We start from the raw sequence: 15,279 nt of genomic DNA on the forward strand, positions 1-15,279 counted from the left end.
ACTTGTGTGCTCTCGTAGGGGGGATGCTCCGAGTTCACCTAAGTGGCCTGGAATTACAAGGAGAAGTTAACTGGCTCCACTATTCTCAGTGGAGGGAAGCAAAGATAGGTGTACTCTCTGCTAGGATTTCTATGGAATAATGGAGGAAGTATGGCCTAGTGGTTAAAGCTCAGACCCTAGACTGGATTTAAATACTCTTCCACTTGTTAGCTGTGCAATCTTAGATAATTTACCTGTTGTCTCTGGGCCTCAGTGTCCTCATCAGTAAAATCGGAATAATGATAGTACCTGTATTACATAACTGTTAAGAAGATAAAAGATTTTAATGTATGGAAAGTGCTTAGAATGGCACACAGTGTAATACACTGTTTATTAAGTAAACACCCTAATAGTTAAAAAAACACTTAGTTTTGTTGATTAAGTAAATCATCAAAATAAAACTTAAATGTGTCGTACTTACAAAATTCAGTTATGGGGAGACTTCTCATTCTGTGGAAGTCCCTCGTCTTCTCGTACCGGTGGGGGAAGGGAGCGGCATCCTGGAAGCGGAGAAAGCAGGCGCCTCAGAGCCCAACAAGTTTAGGTCCAAAGCCTGGCTTGTCAGTTCCAATTAGACGATCTATCGGTCAGGACCATCAATCTCGCTGGACTTTAGTTTCTTCCCCTGTGAAATAAATGTCCTCACTGTGGTCAAAGCACTTCATGAAAGTCAGGACATTCACCAGGCCCCGCTAGGCGTGGGCTCACGCATGCCTGCGCGGCGGGGAGAGCGATGCACGGCGACACGCTCCGATGAAACCCAAGTGCAAGGGCCCGGGAGAAGGGCTGGCCGTGACCTGGGCCGCGCTGCCCGGCCCCAGTCCCGCCCCAGGCGCTGGCCACCTGCCTGGCTGCCTGCTGACAGGTCTTAGGGTTGTTCCATGAAAGCAGGTGCAGGTAAAAGGATCAGGAGAAGCCACCAAGACACCCCAGCTCTTGCCCTGTCTCTGTTACTAACTGCAGACTTGGGTGAGCCGCTTTCCTTTGCTGAGGCCCAGGTTTCCGCCCGTAAAACACCAAGCGTAGGGCCCTTTCTAGCTCCAAATCTGTTAAAATCAACACTGCTATCCTGAAGGGTTTGACTGAGCCTGAATCATGCCGCTGTGAGCTGTATTCTCACTCTGCTTTCCCATGGGCAGACCGCATGAATCTTCCCCTACCTCCTCCTTGGTATTCTACCCATATTACTTATCACCATAAGCCATGGCCCTGGGCAGCCAGCTCCTGGACATATTGTCCTCCCCCTGTTCAAGCATCCTCTTGAATTTCCAGAAAGCTTATCCTGAGGGGTGATTTAAAAACTCAACATAGTTTAGACAACAGAGGAAAATCAGGATGTGACAAAATCATGTCTAACAAATATATCTCAAAGGGACACGTTAAATGGAGCCACCTGGCAGATTAGAGAAAGCTAGGACTTTGGAATTTAAGCCTATTTCACCATCCTCTGCACCTCACCTTCATTGGCAATGAAATGGGGACATATAGTGCCATACAGCAGACTAGGTGTGCCCAGTGAGGCACTAACTCGTGGTTTCCAGCCCAAGGCTTGGCACCCACCAGACATAAACAACAATTTCATTATTTTCTGTCCATAAGTTTTTACTTAGTTAAATGTCAATATAAATTACAAGGCAAAGTAAACTGGAAAAATTTGCAGGAGTTACAGTGTGGAAGCTGTGGAGGGGTTGTGTGGTAAGGACCAGTCTTTACTGCTTCTAATAGAGGCGAGCTGTGCTTGACCCCCTTTCTGCTTTCCAGGGACAGTGGCGGGAACTGCAAAGAGCACGGGACTTGGACGTGAGGGACGTGGGCTGGACTTGTGGCATCTGCATTTGTGTGAATGTAGGGCAGTGTGCAGTTCTCCTGACATCAGCAAACATCTCTGAGGAAGGCTGGCTCCTGTGGCAGCCCAGTCACCTTTGCTTCAGTGGCAAATGCATGGGTTACTAGGAATGCTCTGGAATAATGTCCATGCCCTCTACCTGGGTATTTTCACAGGGAATGTAAGTGTTCTCCTACCTTTCAAGGTCATGCTATTGTTTTCAATATACCATTGAGGAGAAAAAGTATAGGTCCTTAGGGCAGTAATCAGTTTTTCACAGCCTTTTCCACAGTTCTTCTGTTTTTTTCATTTAAAAATGTCCCTAACACAAATTTTCCTGTGAAAGCTAAACCTGAGCAGTGTCTAAATGCAAAATGTTTACAATGCAGTCCCATTTACTGGCAGCTGCAGAGTCACCGATATTTAAGGGAAAGTATTACATAATCAGAGGTTTTAACGTTTTGTCATCTAGTTAATTTTTCTCACAACTCCACAATGGGCCTTCTGTCTACTTTTCCACCTTTGAGCAAACAAAACCAGTCGGCAGATGTGGGACTGCACCTCACTAGGCCTTTGCCAGGTCAACTTTTCATCTATTTCTGCACAAGTGTCTTAGCTTTGGCCTTGAATGTTGACACATCATTAATGTTTTGCTTTTCGGGGAATTAATTTGAGATCTTGATGTTTCTTGCAGAGGATATTTGGTTGAGTTATGTAGCTCTCTGTCTGAGCCAATTAAAACAGTGACATGCCAGCTGAGATCAAAGCCTAGTCTTCCTCCTCAGCTCTCCTCCCGGTAAAGTATTCATTCAGTCATTTGCTCATCCAGTCACCAGTTCACCCATCCGTTAACAAAAACACCAAGCACTTGCTGCATCCGGGCGGGCTGCTGAGCGACGGGGGGCCGCAGTTAGCACTAAGCGCGACGTGCTGCTGTGCTTGGCGCGGGTGCTCGGAGGGGCGGCCCGTGCCTCAGAATGAACCCCGACCTCTCCTGCGGCCTCACCTCCCACTGAGCTTGAGCCCCACTTGACCGAATACAGTGGGGGCGTACTCTTCCGGCTTTGAACGCCACAGCCTCCCTAGTCCAGCGTTCTCAGCCCAGTCCTCCAGGCCTCCGTGGTGAATGGTTTGCACAGATGTGCCTGTCCAGGCCTCTGCGGGGTGTGTGTGTGTGTGTGTGTGTGTGGTGTGGTGTTATGTAGGTGGTGCCTGGCAGGAGAGGTGCGCATATAATACATTTTATTACTTTGGCCAGATTTTTGTGAGCAGAATACATTTACTGTTACCAATTGGAATAAATGATCAGTGAACCTGCTCCGAGGAGCCTAGGGGAGCCGAGGCCAGGATCAGGCGGTGGCCGAGCCCAGCGGGCCTCCGTGCAGGCGCAGACGGGTCCCGAGAGCCCCTCAGGAGCCGGCCCCTCACAGGCAGCTGGGCGTCCCGAGGGCCAGGCCTAGGGCTCGTGCTCCAGGCTGCGGCCCGGCCGTGGGGCGCCCCCGGAGCACCGGCCAGCCCCTCGCCAGCGCGCCTGCGGGCGGAGCCCCGCTGTGGGCCCGGAGCCCAGCTCCCAGGCGCTGTGCACGGGCCATGGGGCCCGGGCGGCCTTATTTGGTAGCACAGCCAGGCCCGGCTGCGCGTGGGTCGGCTCCCGGATTCGGCCTCGGGTCTGTGCTTCCTCACAGGCGCAAGGCCTGGGCCGTGTCCCAGTAAACAGCCCTCCGGCTGTGTGGCCGCTGCTCGCAGGTGACGCCTGCCAGACGGCAGCCGACAGAGGCGAGGACTAATTTGGTAATGGGAGCGTCGCAGAGTGACGTTCTCTGGCCCTGCTGGCGGGGCTGACACAGGGCCCGCGGCTGAGCGGCCAGTGAGGGGTGCAGTCCGCAGGGAGGTGGAGAGAGGGTCGGTCCCGGGAGGCGGGAGCCAGGCCCCGACCCGGCTGTCTCCCGGTGCTGGGAATCCGGGCTGTTCCCCAGCACGGCCCCTTGGCAGTGCGACACCCCCAGGCCTTGCCCTTCGCCACCCCTGGCCACCCCTCGGGGTGCACACTGAGACCCTGCGCTGTGCGGGGGGCAGCAATTTCTCTGCGAAAGTGCGCTGATCCTTGAGTTGAGCAGGAGGGGCGCACGGCCTTCGTTGACGAAGAAAGCAGGTTTTACTGGTTTGGGTTAGACCAGGAATTAAACAGTTTTTGCAGATGCAAACTAAGCTTGATTCCAGTGGCCTGTTATAAAAGAAGATCTTGGCTTCACATATCTTCCTTCAATCAAAGTCACCAGACTTATCCTGTAAATGGTGAGCTAGTAACAGTTTCTGGTTTTGTGAGCCATGCCGTTGTCGTTGCGATCATTCGACCCTGCCGCGCAGTGAGAAGGCGGCCACAGACACCGTGCAGACCCCCGGGAGGCGCTGGCTTCCCGCAAGCCCTCCGCCCTAACAGACCCCCAGCAGGGTTTGGCCTGTGGCTGTAACTGGCCCACATTTGCTTTGTCACCACATGTTGAGTGAATGCCTACGTGTTCTAGTCCCTGAAGACACAAGAATGACCTCAAAGGCAGAATGTCCCCAGAGAGTTTATGTTTTATAGGGGAGAGAGACCAAAACTCCTAAGTAATTATGTAATGAATGACAGGTACTGAGAAACGCCGTAAGAAAGGCAGAGCGGGCAGGTGTCTGTGTTAGCACTGATCCAGGCTCTCTCTTTAAATCCAGTCCTGAATCCAGCCTTGTGAGGTCAGGGACCTGGAGTGTCGAGTTTATTTCTCTGTCTTCTGAGCCTTGCATGGTATTTGCTGCTGCTCACTTCACTTAGGTCAGAGTAAAACTTTGAAAGAGGCAGTAAAACTGTGAATGATAAGCTTATATTTCCATGTGAAAAATACTACAAACAGGAAGAAAATTCAGTTAATAAGGAGGGGATATAAAAGACATAACAAATGAATGAAATATATAATAAAAAAGGGTTTATTAAAATAATGAAATTTATAGCTTTCATATGTAAAAAATATGTATCTATATAGTGGAAGAAATCAAACACAAGAACAAAAACGGAATGCTTAAGAGTAAACTTAGTATATATGTGACTTACAGCGAGAGAATGTAAAAATATTCTTAAGGGACAGAAAAATACAAGAGTATCACAAGTAGAAATGCATGTTATATTTTTGAATAAGGAGGCTCATCACTATAAAGATTAAAATTCCCAAGAATAACTTTTACATGTAATATAAATCCCGTTGTTCTTTTTTCTTGAAGAGAGGTGATTCTAGTTTAAAAAGGGATTCCTGTTTTGCTTTCTCCTTTGCAGCTGTCTGGTGACAGAGGAATTCCCTAACAAAGACACGGAGCCTGCTTTTAGTCAGTACTTGACAGGCAGAGCAGGACGGAGAAGATCTTGCTCTGTCTTTGATTAGATTAGGTTAGGGTTTTATTTTTGTATGTTTTCATAAGAAAGAAAGTAATTCCATCTCTGAAGAGTGGCATAAAAATTCAAAATCAAACTTCCGTAAATTCAATATGGCAGTGCATTAAGATTATCAGGTAGGGTGTATCTGAGTAATGCATTAATGGCTCAATATCGTAATACCTATTAGCATGATAAGACATATTAATGATCTGAAGGCAAAATATCATTTTAACACATGTAGAAATGATTCAGGAAATTCAGGAAGCATACTGGATTTTTAAATCCTTAAGAAATTAGAAGATGCGAATTTCTTTACTACAAATAGGTGTCTGCCAAAAATCTACAGTAGCATTATACTTAATCATGAATTATGGAATATTTATATTAAATTTAGGAAAAGACAAAAATTTTCATTATCACCAATCCTGACTCTTCAAAATTTTCTCCAGCTGCCAGAAAATATACTACAATAACAACTGAAATAAGTATATAAGAGTTGGCAATATTGTAACAAATTCTTATGTGCAGACACAGTTGTCTAAATACAGGACTCACAAAACACCTAAAGACACACCGTAAGACTTAGTGATAGCCTAGCAAAGTTACTAGCTATGCTAGTATGTAAAAACCAATATAACTTTTTGGCCATCAAAAGCAAATACGATGTAAAATAACAATACACTAATCAAAATAATGACCAAACCGTAAGATACATGGCAATCAATCTAATTGATTTTCTTATGGAAAGTATTGGTATAGAGACTTTTGGTTCTAGAAATGGCAAACTAGGTAATTAAAACAAAAAGAGCAAGAATACTGTGTTAGGTGTAAGAAAACTCTAAAAACAGCAAAGAACTAGTGACATAATAAACAAGAACCGGGCTAAAATTTAAGATGATACCTTGAAGAGGTAAGTTGTACGTTCAAATATGCTTTTCCCTCAAGGAATTTGCTAATCAAGAAGAAACATCTGCAATATTGCGATCATGAGCAGGAGAAGCTGATGTGTGTGCCTGATGCCCACCCATGCTTTAAGCGGGTGTTCAAAGTGGCTTCAACAGCAAGCTAAATATAAATCTGAAGTTAATCGGTTCTTGTGTGTGTTCCCACCTGTTTCATCTCCTGGATCTCGCAGAGAACCTCAAACATTGCATTTGGAACTAAAGTATTCCTAGAATGTTTCTCCCATAGTCATAGAAAAGAAAAGGAATATCTTCTGTTAAGAAGTATTCCATTTCATATACCTCAAATTATCCCTCTAGATAATCTTAAATGCTATGATCATCACACAAAAGTAGACAGTGACACAATTCTAAAAAAAGCATGATAAATGAGAATGAGAGAAAACAACAGACAACAGAAACACAGTTACACAGAAAGGGGAAACACACACAAAATCTAAAGTAGTTTGCATACTAGAAGTCCTTGTCTAAGAGCAAAGAAAAGATAACATGATACTTTGGTAAGTTAGAGAGCATCATGTAATTTTCAAATGTCCAAATTGTTAAAGAGACCAAAATGATAAAAATTCTCCATCAAACCGAACAAGGCCAGAAAGAAGATAAAAGAGGCTGAGAACAATTGCATTACATAGAAAGAACAAAATGAAATGGTTGATTTAAGTCAAAATATAAAAGTAGTTATATCACAATAAAAAGTACCAACTGCATCAATAACAAGACAAAGACTGAATGGATTAAAAAAGAAAGAGAAAGGAATGTATCTTACATGTAAGCGCATTAGGTACTACTGTGTAAAAAGTACCCCAAGGCTCAGTGACTTAAAACAGCACATGTATTACCTCTCAGTTCTTGTGGCTCCAGGCATGGTCTCTGGAGACCTCTCCTAAGCTGCAGGCCAGATATCAATGGGGCCAAAGAGTTCCTTCCGAAGGCGACTGAGGAAGGGTCTGGGGCAGGCTCACTCTGGTTATTGCTGATACTGAGTCCCTCCAGGGACATGGAACTGATGGCCTCTGTTCAGCGATGGCCACCCTCCGCATCTTGCCCCTCCAGGAGGAAACTCATATGTGGCAGCTTGCTGCATCAGAGCAAACAGGAGGAAAGAGCCAGACAGAGGGTTTAAGCAAGGCAGAAGGCATGCTCTTTTATAACCCAATCATGAAAGTGGTATGCTATCACTTCTGCTATATTTTATTTCTAGCAATGAACTAACTAGTAGTCCAAATTCAAGGACTGAGGACTGTGCAAGGGTGTGGGTACCAGGAGCCAGGGATCGTTGGAGGCGATACTGGAAGGCCGCCTAACAGGGCTTGCTGTCGTGTCTGGAGCAGCTCTGCCACTTTAATTCGCCATGGAACAGCCATCCCATCAGATGCGCTGCTTGACGTTTGCTTGTTTACCGTCTGTGCCCATCACATTGAATAATATCTCCGCGAGGGCAGAGGCTATGCCTGTTATCACAGGAGGTGAGCCAGGATACTTGCTGAATATGGGGGTAAACCAATGCATGGCCTGGAAATACCTGAGGAGTTGGCAGACCATCGGGGACCAGGTGGGCAGTTCTCACTGAGAGGAGATTGCAGAAGCCAGGGCACCCTCGGGCGGCAAGGGAGCAGCAAGCCAGGTACCACTGGTTGATTTTACACAGATGTTGTTTCTGTTCTCTGACCTCTGTCCTGGGGACAGGAGGCAGCACATGATTATTTAACCTCATTTGTAGTAGAGGTCGTAAACGGGGAGAGCGCTGAGTGGCAGCCGCCATGGTCCTCCGTGGTGCTCCATCTGCACTCTGGGCTTCGTGGGCCATCTTTGTGAACCTTTCAACTGTTTCCCTGGCCTTTCCCCTCCTCCCTGTCCCCCTGTGCCTTCAAGAAAGCTTGTCTTCCTTCTCTAGCAGTTAAAATACAGTTATCCCTGGCTTCATGATCACACAGTAGTCCACTTGCTCAACTTACATAAGCTGTGTTTGCGGCTCTGCTGTCAGTCATCCTGATGCACAGGACAGCCTGAGCCCAGGCCTCAGAGTAGGCCTCTGCCATTGCTCACCTCCATTCTTGGCCTTGGTCAGGACACTCATTGTGAAATGTTCCACCCTGCGGCATGATCTCCTCTGGCTGAACAGGCAGTGATGAGTCATTAAATTAAAGGGAATTCTCTCCACCCTTTCCAGAATTTCCATTTTCTGGGCCACGTGCTACTCTCTCGTTCGTTATTCTTAAGCACTCTCCCCAGAGCATCCTTGGACTCGCAGCTAATCCAGAAAAACAAGAATTGTCAACTTCCGTAGTGATTGTGAATTTCAATAACAACACAGATGCTCAGATAATAAAATTTTCCTTGTCATCAGAGATGTTCAAGCACATCATTTTAGTCAAGTCCCTCTATAGCACTCATAACAAAAGCAGCAGACTGGGGTCCCCTGTCACCTCTATTCCACCTCAAAGAAGTGGCCATACCCACCCTTCTAGCTGATTTTCCTGTTATGTGACCCACATATTTCTATAAAGCCTCCATATGCTTCTATGTCTTAAGTATTCCATTTTAAATATTATTTATTTGCCTCTTCATATGTAAGATAAGAAACCAGCTCACTGGCAATCCCCACGCTCAATGCAGACAGACGTTTGTGCATATGTGCTCATGCACATGGACAAATGCAAAGACTCTTCCCCAAATTGTGGCATTATAACGATTGTTTTCCTTCTTGTACATTTTGTTTTGTTTCCCTTTAATATTTTATCTCTTTATCCATTTTGATTTCTAACTAGTCATAATTAATGCATCGTACATCTCCCTACCCGAAGAGTAAATCTCCTCTTACCATATTGAATTTTTTTTTCCTGGAAGACATCCATTACCAGTCTTCTGTTTTCCTCTCCTAATGAGCTCGGCCTGTGTACAGCTGTTCCCATGGGAATTCCCTTTATAATCATCCTGGGAATTTGCCTGTTCAGTTTTTATTTCTTTGGGGTTAAGTATTTCTTTCTTAGAACCCATCTCTTCCTCTTTGATGGCTTAATTCCTCATCTCCTGGAGTTCATCTTTCAACAAAGAGTACAGAGGAAGTAAAATTTTGAGAGCTTGTTTATCTGAAGGCATTATTCTACACAATTGCTTAGTTGATAGTTTAAACACAAATAAGACACCAGGTGAAAAATAATTTTTCCGACAATAATTTTGAAGATGTTGCTCATTTTCTTGTAGCTTCTTCTATTGTGATGAAAAGTCCTATCTCAGTTAACTCTTGCTGAGTAGGAAACTGTCCCAGATCGTAGTGCTTAAAACAACACTTTATCATTTATCGTGATTCTCTGTGTTGGCTGGTGGTTCTCTTGATGGATCTCTCTCACCTATGACAGCATCCATCTGGGACTGGGGTCAGCTGGGGCTTTCTCTTACTGTGCTCATCCTTAAGAGGGCTGGTCTAGACTGGGCTTCCTCAGTATGCATACTGAGGCAACAGTATGGATACAGGTACAACAGTATTCCAGAAAGATCCCAACACAGTTACAGCTTATTAAGCATTTGCTCACAACTTATTTGATGATGCGCATTGGCCAGAACAAGTTCTGTGGCCAAGCCCAGAGTGTTTGAGAGCTGATTATACAAGGATGTGGGTACTGAGAGGTTTCATTTACTGGGAACCATTGATGTAACAACCTACGGTGGTCCACCCCCCGGCCCCAACAATTCACAACTCGCTGTCTGCAAAACTCATGCCCTTATGAGACCCCCACCCCAAACTCATCATCCCAACAGTGGGTATGAGGTCCATGGTCTCAGGATCCACATCAGGCCCAGATGTGGGGCAGGCCCTGCAGCTGCTTCTTTCTTTGAGCCAGAGATTTGTACATCAAAAACACGTGCGATCTGCCTCCCACACACCTACACACACTATTGAAATGGGGTCAAGATAACTGCTACAGACACTTGGAATAGGCAGGGTAGGCCACGTGGAGGCCACTGATCCATAGCAATCCTGGAATCCAGCTGAGCCTGTCTGGGCCCCTGCCTGGAGCAGGGAATCTTCCTTGATTAGGGTTGGTTCTGCTCCTCAGAAGTAGGTCTCTAATTCATGGATTTCCATGGGTTTTGGTCCCACCCTATGGGATGCTTCCCTCTGAAACATCTTTTCTTTCCCAAAAGAAATAGCCCATGTTGTTAAAACCTATACATGCTTATATTACTCTACAAAAAGTTATGTCAAAGAAATAATCAATCTTCCCATGTTTTCTTCCGTCTGCTACTTCTATAGCTTTTCTTCTTCCTTCCTAATTACAGCCCTTTAGTAGAATTTGTGCCTCATATCGAAAATTATCAAGTATCATGATTCTTCCAAGTGGTAAAGATACCTCAAGACAAATGCTGGGCATAGAAGCCACAGGGCATACATCTGCAAAGAAGTAAAAAGCTAACCTTTTCAAAGAATATTGCTTCTCTCTCACTTACCAAATTTACATTTCCCTGTATGGCCCCGGAAGATGACTGGTTAGCCAGAGACGGGTAAGATTCCTCAAGGGAGGAACAACCTAAGACAGGCACAGTCGCAGGGGGGCCATCAGGTGAGAAATTGGGGATCAACAGAGGTGAGGCTTAGAACCTCACCCCCCTGTTTTGAGAGAAATCTTCTGCATCTGTGGATGTTTTGTTGCCCTGGTCTAGCTTGGATTAATACTTAGTCTATAGGCACACACCTGATCATCTACATTTGCCCTCTTACAGCACTAAATTATGCTTTCTATCTTTATCTTGCATCTACCTACCACTTCAGCATTTTATCTAAAAAAAAAAATAAGGGAGAAATGTGGGATTCATGTATAAATCAAGTATAAAAATCAAATGAATAATCATATCTGACTTGATTGTTTATAGTTCATAATGCTTGATCAAAACTGAAAGTTTCTGTGATATGACTGCCCTTGCACTGTTCACCATGTAAGAACTTATTCACTATGTAAGAACTTGTTCACCATGTAAGAACTTGTTCGTTATGCTTCAGAAGATTGGAGACTGTTGAGAATTAGGCTTGGGGTTGATTAATGATTGTGCATTGTGTCCCCTATACAGAATTTTATTGTTGTTAATAACCATTTGATCAATAAATATGAGAGATGCCCTCTCAAAAAAATAAAGAAAAAAAGAAAAAAAGAAATAGCCCATGTTTCCACCTGAGCAGTTTCTCAGCCTCCTTCTGGCCTGTGGAAAGTTGAGAACCCCTTAAGTATCTTTCCTTTGAATGATTCCGCCCCTTGTGTTCAAACTGTACAACCAACACCTTTACATTTTTTTCTGGACTTTCTGTGAATCTGCTTGTGATTCACTCCATGTCCCAAAAGCCATGCCCATGATTCTTTTTGAGTAAACTCTCTACTTTGGGCCAAATGTACAGCTGCAGAAACAACCACTTTCAAGATCCTTAGAAGTCCTTTTTCCTACTTGGGGGAATTTACTAGGACAGGGTCTTTCTGGGGTCTTAACAAAGGGTCTTATTTCCACATCCTTGACTTACTCTTTACCCTGAGGCCATTTCTTATTTTGAGCATCTTGTGCCAACTGGGAAGCTGGAAATCTGAAACAGTTTTATTGTCCAGCCTGGTAAGTCTGGGTTGGGAACTCTGCTTGCGTGCTGAATAGTTCTCTCTTCAGCTCCTCTTCCTCTCCCCATGTCTTGTCATATGCGACTAACAGAAGCCAATTGGCATTTCCGGTACTCTGCCTAGAACTTTTATCTGCATGCATGGGTTGATTTGGTTTTCCAGGCTAAAGCAAACAGTAGTTTTGTCACTTGTGTCATTACTATAAAACATGGGTCATCATCTTTGAAGCGTTTTGTGTCAGTTTTATCACTGCACCTCCGGCCTCCACTAATCATCTCCTCACTATCCTTCCCTCCCCGCCCCTACCTCGTGATAAAACCAACACTCCATGTTTTAGCTCTTGGCTGCAGCAGTGACCTATTTCCAGACCACTTTTCTGTTTTCGTTATCTACTGCTGGAAAACAAAGCACCCTGAAGTGGGGAATGTGTGGTACAGACTATATGACGTGTTCTCATCCTTGGGAGAGCCACTGTCCCAGGCTTGCAGTTATCCTTGGGCTAACGGGCTTGGGGGTTAGCTCCTGTCTGTCTTCTCTGATCCTAAATTCAGATCGGCATGCACAGCACTTCCTTAATTCATGTTAGGTACGAGGTAGTCAGCTCATGTTGTTTTGCTAGCTTGCATTTGAATCTTCCAGTAGGCAGCTTCTCTGACCATGGTACAGAGTTAAAAGCAGTTTGCAATTCCTTTTGGGGTTGAGTTTTATAGGAAAGTCAATATAAACTTCATGAGCAGTTCCTGCTCACTCTTCACTGCCTAGTTTCTTAAACTAAAAAAACAAAGTTTTTCTTAGAGGGCCAATATCCTGAGCCATAAGGCTGATCCACGTGTGCCCTTTTATTTTTACCATTTGGTTGGCTGGGAATCTGTGAACTGGACTGGAGGTCACGAAGAATGAAATACTTCAAATATTTTTTTTGTGTTCTGAGCAAGCATGTGACTCCAGGTTACTTAGCTAGGACATCTCCTGAGTAAGGATTTGGGTCTGTGCTTATCATTATTTAGTTTTTGTTTTGTATTCTTTTGTTTTGATTTCATTTTCCTGATTGTGTCTTGGCTCATTATACAGTCAGCAGAAGTCCTTGGACCTCTCAGAAAGAGCAGGCAATATAAGAGCATCCACTCATCTTTCCAACCAGTTTTGGAGACATCTGATTTATTCTAACATGAAGAATAAAAAGTTAAGTAGTTTGAGAGTATATTTCTCTGTACCGACACTCCATAGAAAGTATAATTAGGAGAAATACTGCCTCTTCTTTTGGTCTATTGTCCATTTTTATCTTTAATATACTGTGCTGGTAGATTCCACTTTATCTTTATTTAATATATTTTAATGAGATGGGAGAAACATCATCTGCCATGCTAAATAGAAGTCTTTAATTTGTTAAGTAACATGAAGAATTGGTAGAAACTTCTATTGATTTGAAGCATCTGCTTTGTCAGTATGCAATTCATTTCAGTCTTGAAGATAACCTCTAAAACCAGAAGGAATAGAAAAGAAATGACCATCTTTTTTGTAGTTCCTAATTCAATACATTTCAAAGTCTTAAACTGCACTAACAGTTTAATTTTATGGGCATATATGGAGAAGCTGGAACAACCCTTGGCCTTAGGCTATACTCCTAGATTTCATTTATGTAATAAATATTTATAGTGTTCCAGGCCATGTCCTCATCATTGAGGATAAAATGGTGAAAAAGACATGTGGCTTCTGCCCTTTCAGGGTATATGTCTTTAATGAAGAAACTAAGAAACCAAAACAATGCCTCTACAACATGAGTAAAGAACAGTGAATTTAATAAAAGCACTGGTGAGTTTGCATTAAGTACACTGAATAAAAAATGTAGCTAAGTTTTAAAAAATAATGAACAGGAGTGTATTTTAGATGAGGTGGCTAGGAAAATCCTTTTCAAGGGAATAATATTTAAGCTGAGAGCCAAACTTGAGAAGTAAAGTTTTAAATGGATGATAGATAGAAATCACAAAAGGCATAGGTAATAACATTCATAAAGGCCCAGAGGATGGGAATTAAAAAGAACAACTCAATAGGTTTGAGGGCCAGAAAGAAAACCGGATAGCTGGACAGTTGTGACCAGACAGGAGAGTGGCAAGAGGTGAGGTTAGTGAGATAGGCAGGAGCCAGGTGACGCCAGCACTGGAGACCATGGTCAGATGGACAGTGGGGAGAAGATCATTGTAAGAAAAGTAAGGAAACACTGAAAGGATCAAACAGGATAGTAACACGATCTTAGTTGTAATTTAAGAGCGTGACTGCACTGTGATCTAGAGAACAAGTTAGAGGAGAGTAAGAGGACCTCTGTGGGAGGCTGCTGCCATGATCCTAGTGAGGGCGCATGGTAACCTGAATTAAAAGGGTAGAGATTGGGGTAGAGAACAGCGAACAGACTCAGAATATACTTTGGACACATAATTGGTGAACCTATATTTATACCAATTAAGAAAAAATATGAGTTGATGTAGTCATCTAAAAGGACGGTATAAAGAAAGAAAAAAAATGGTTCTGAGACTGGAGAAGCCCCAGTCCTAAAGATTTGGCAGAATGGAAGGGGATGTAAAACAATGGCCAGAAAGGCATGGAGTTTCCTGGTGACTGACAGCAGCAGATTTAAAGGAGTGACTGGACAGGAAGCCCCAATATTGGGTTGAAAGTTGATGAGAGTAAAGGAAATGGGGACTGTTATCAGAGATTCTCAGGAAGCATATAAAAGAGGTAGACAAATAATCCATTGGCTCAGGAGCACTGTCAGGTTGAAGGATGACTTTTTTTCTTAAGATGGGAAATTCTAGGACACTACCTGCCCTTTGATTAGAATGACACATTAGAAAAATTAACGAGGTGGGAGAGAACAGGAAGGATGAAGGAATGACTGAAGACTGAAGTCCATGGGGAGTTTATTGAGGGTGGAATGCAAGGATTGGTAAAATCAACCTTTGATGAGGTGATGAACGTGACTTCCTTTTTAATTGTTGGGCAGAAAAAACAAGTTGGTGTATGTGTAGACAGGTCACTGGTTTGGCTGTAGGAATATAAGGGTTTATGAGCTGATGGTTTCTATCTTCAATGAACATGAGGGCACTTGTAGGAAGATGGTTTCAGTAACAAGAAGATATAGAAATGTAATACTAGGAAAACATAATTTTATTGCCAGATGTATCAGTCGAAGTTTGAGGGTATAAATTTAAGGTGAATCTACTCATTGTTTAATCTGCCGGGAAGATGAAAAATCATGGTAAACAGTCGTGATGAGGAAAGCAGCCCCGGTGATTAGTGATCCTTACCGCATGTACACCAGGCTCGGCCCAGTCCCCGTACCCACTGCCAAGCCTCTTGGGTCAGCACTTTGCTGGCGCCCCTTTCATGCCCTGGGACGGCTGGCTTTGCCACTGGGGCTCCTTACTGCTTTGAGAGAAAGCCAATCCCTACTCC

At 44.0% G+C, this 15,279-nt stretch overlaps 1 long non-coding RNA gene across 1 annotated transcript; it reads right to left on the bottom strand.

The window, feature by feature from the left end:
- Positions 1 to 512: 512 nt before the first annotated feature.
- LOC130682642 (uncharacterized) lies at positions 513 to 8,322 on the bottom strand. Its single transcript, XR_008995959.1, has 3 exons — positions 8,188 to 8,322; positions 7,072 to 7,310; positions 513 to 664 (listed from the first exon to the last, which is right to left on the bottom strand). It is a non-coding gene; the product is annotated as an uncharacterized LOC130682642 (long non-coding RNA).
- Positions 8,323 to 15,279: the final 6,957 nt, after the last annotated feature.

Source organism: Manis pentadactyla, chromosome 2, assembly GCF_030020395.1.
Source record: "Manis pentadactyla isolate mManPen7 chromosome 2, mManPen7.hap1, whole genome shotgun sequence".
Classification (NCBI taxonomy): domain Eukaryota; kingdom Metazoa; phylum Chordata; class Mammalia; order Pholidota; family Manidae; genus Manis; species Manis pentadactyla.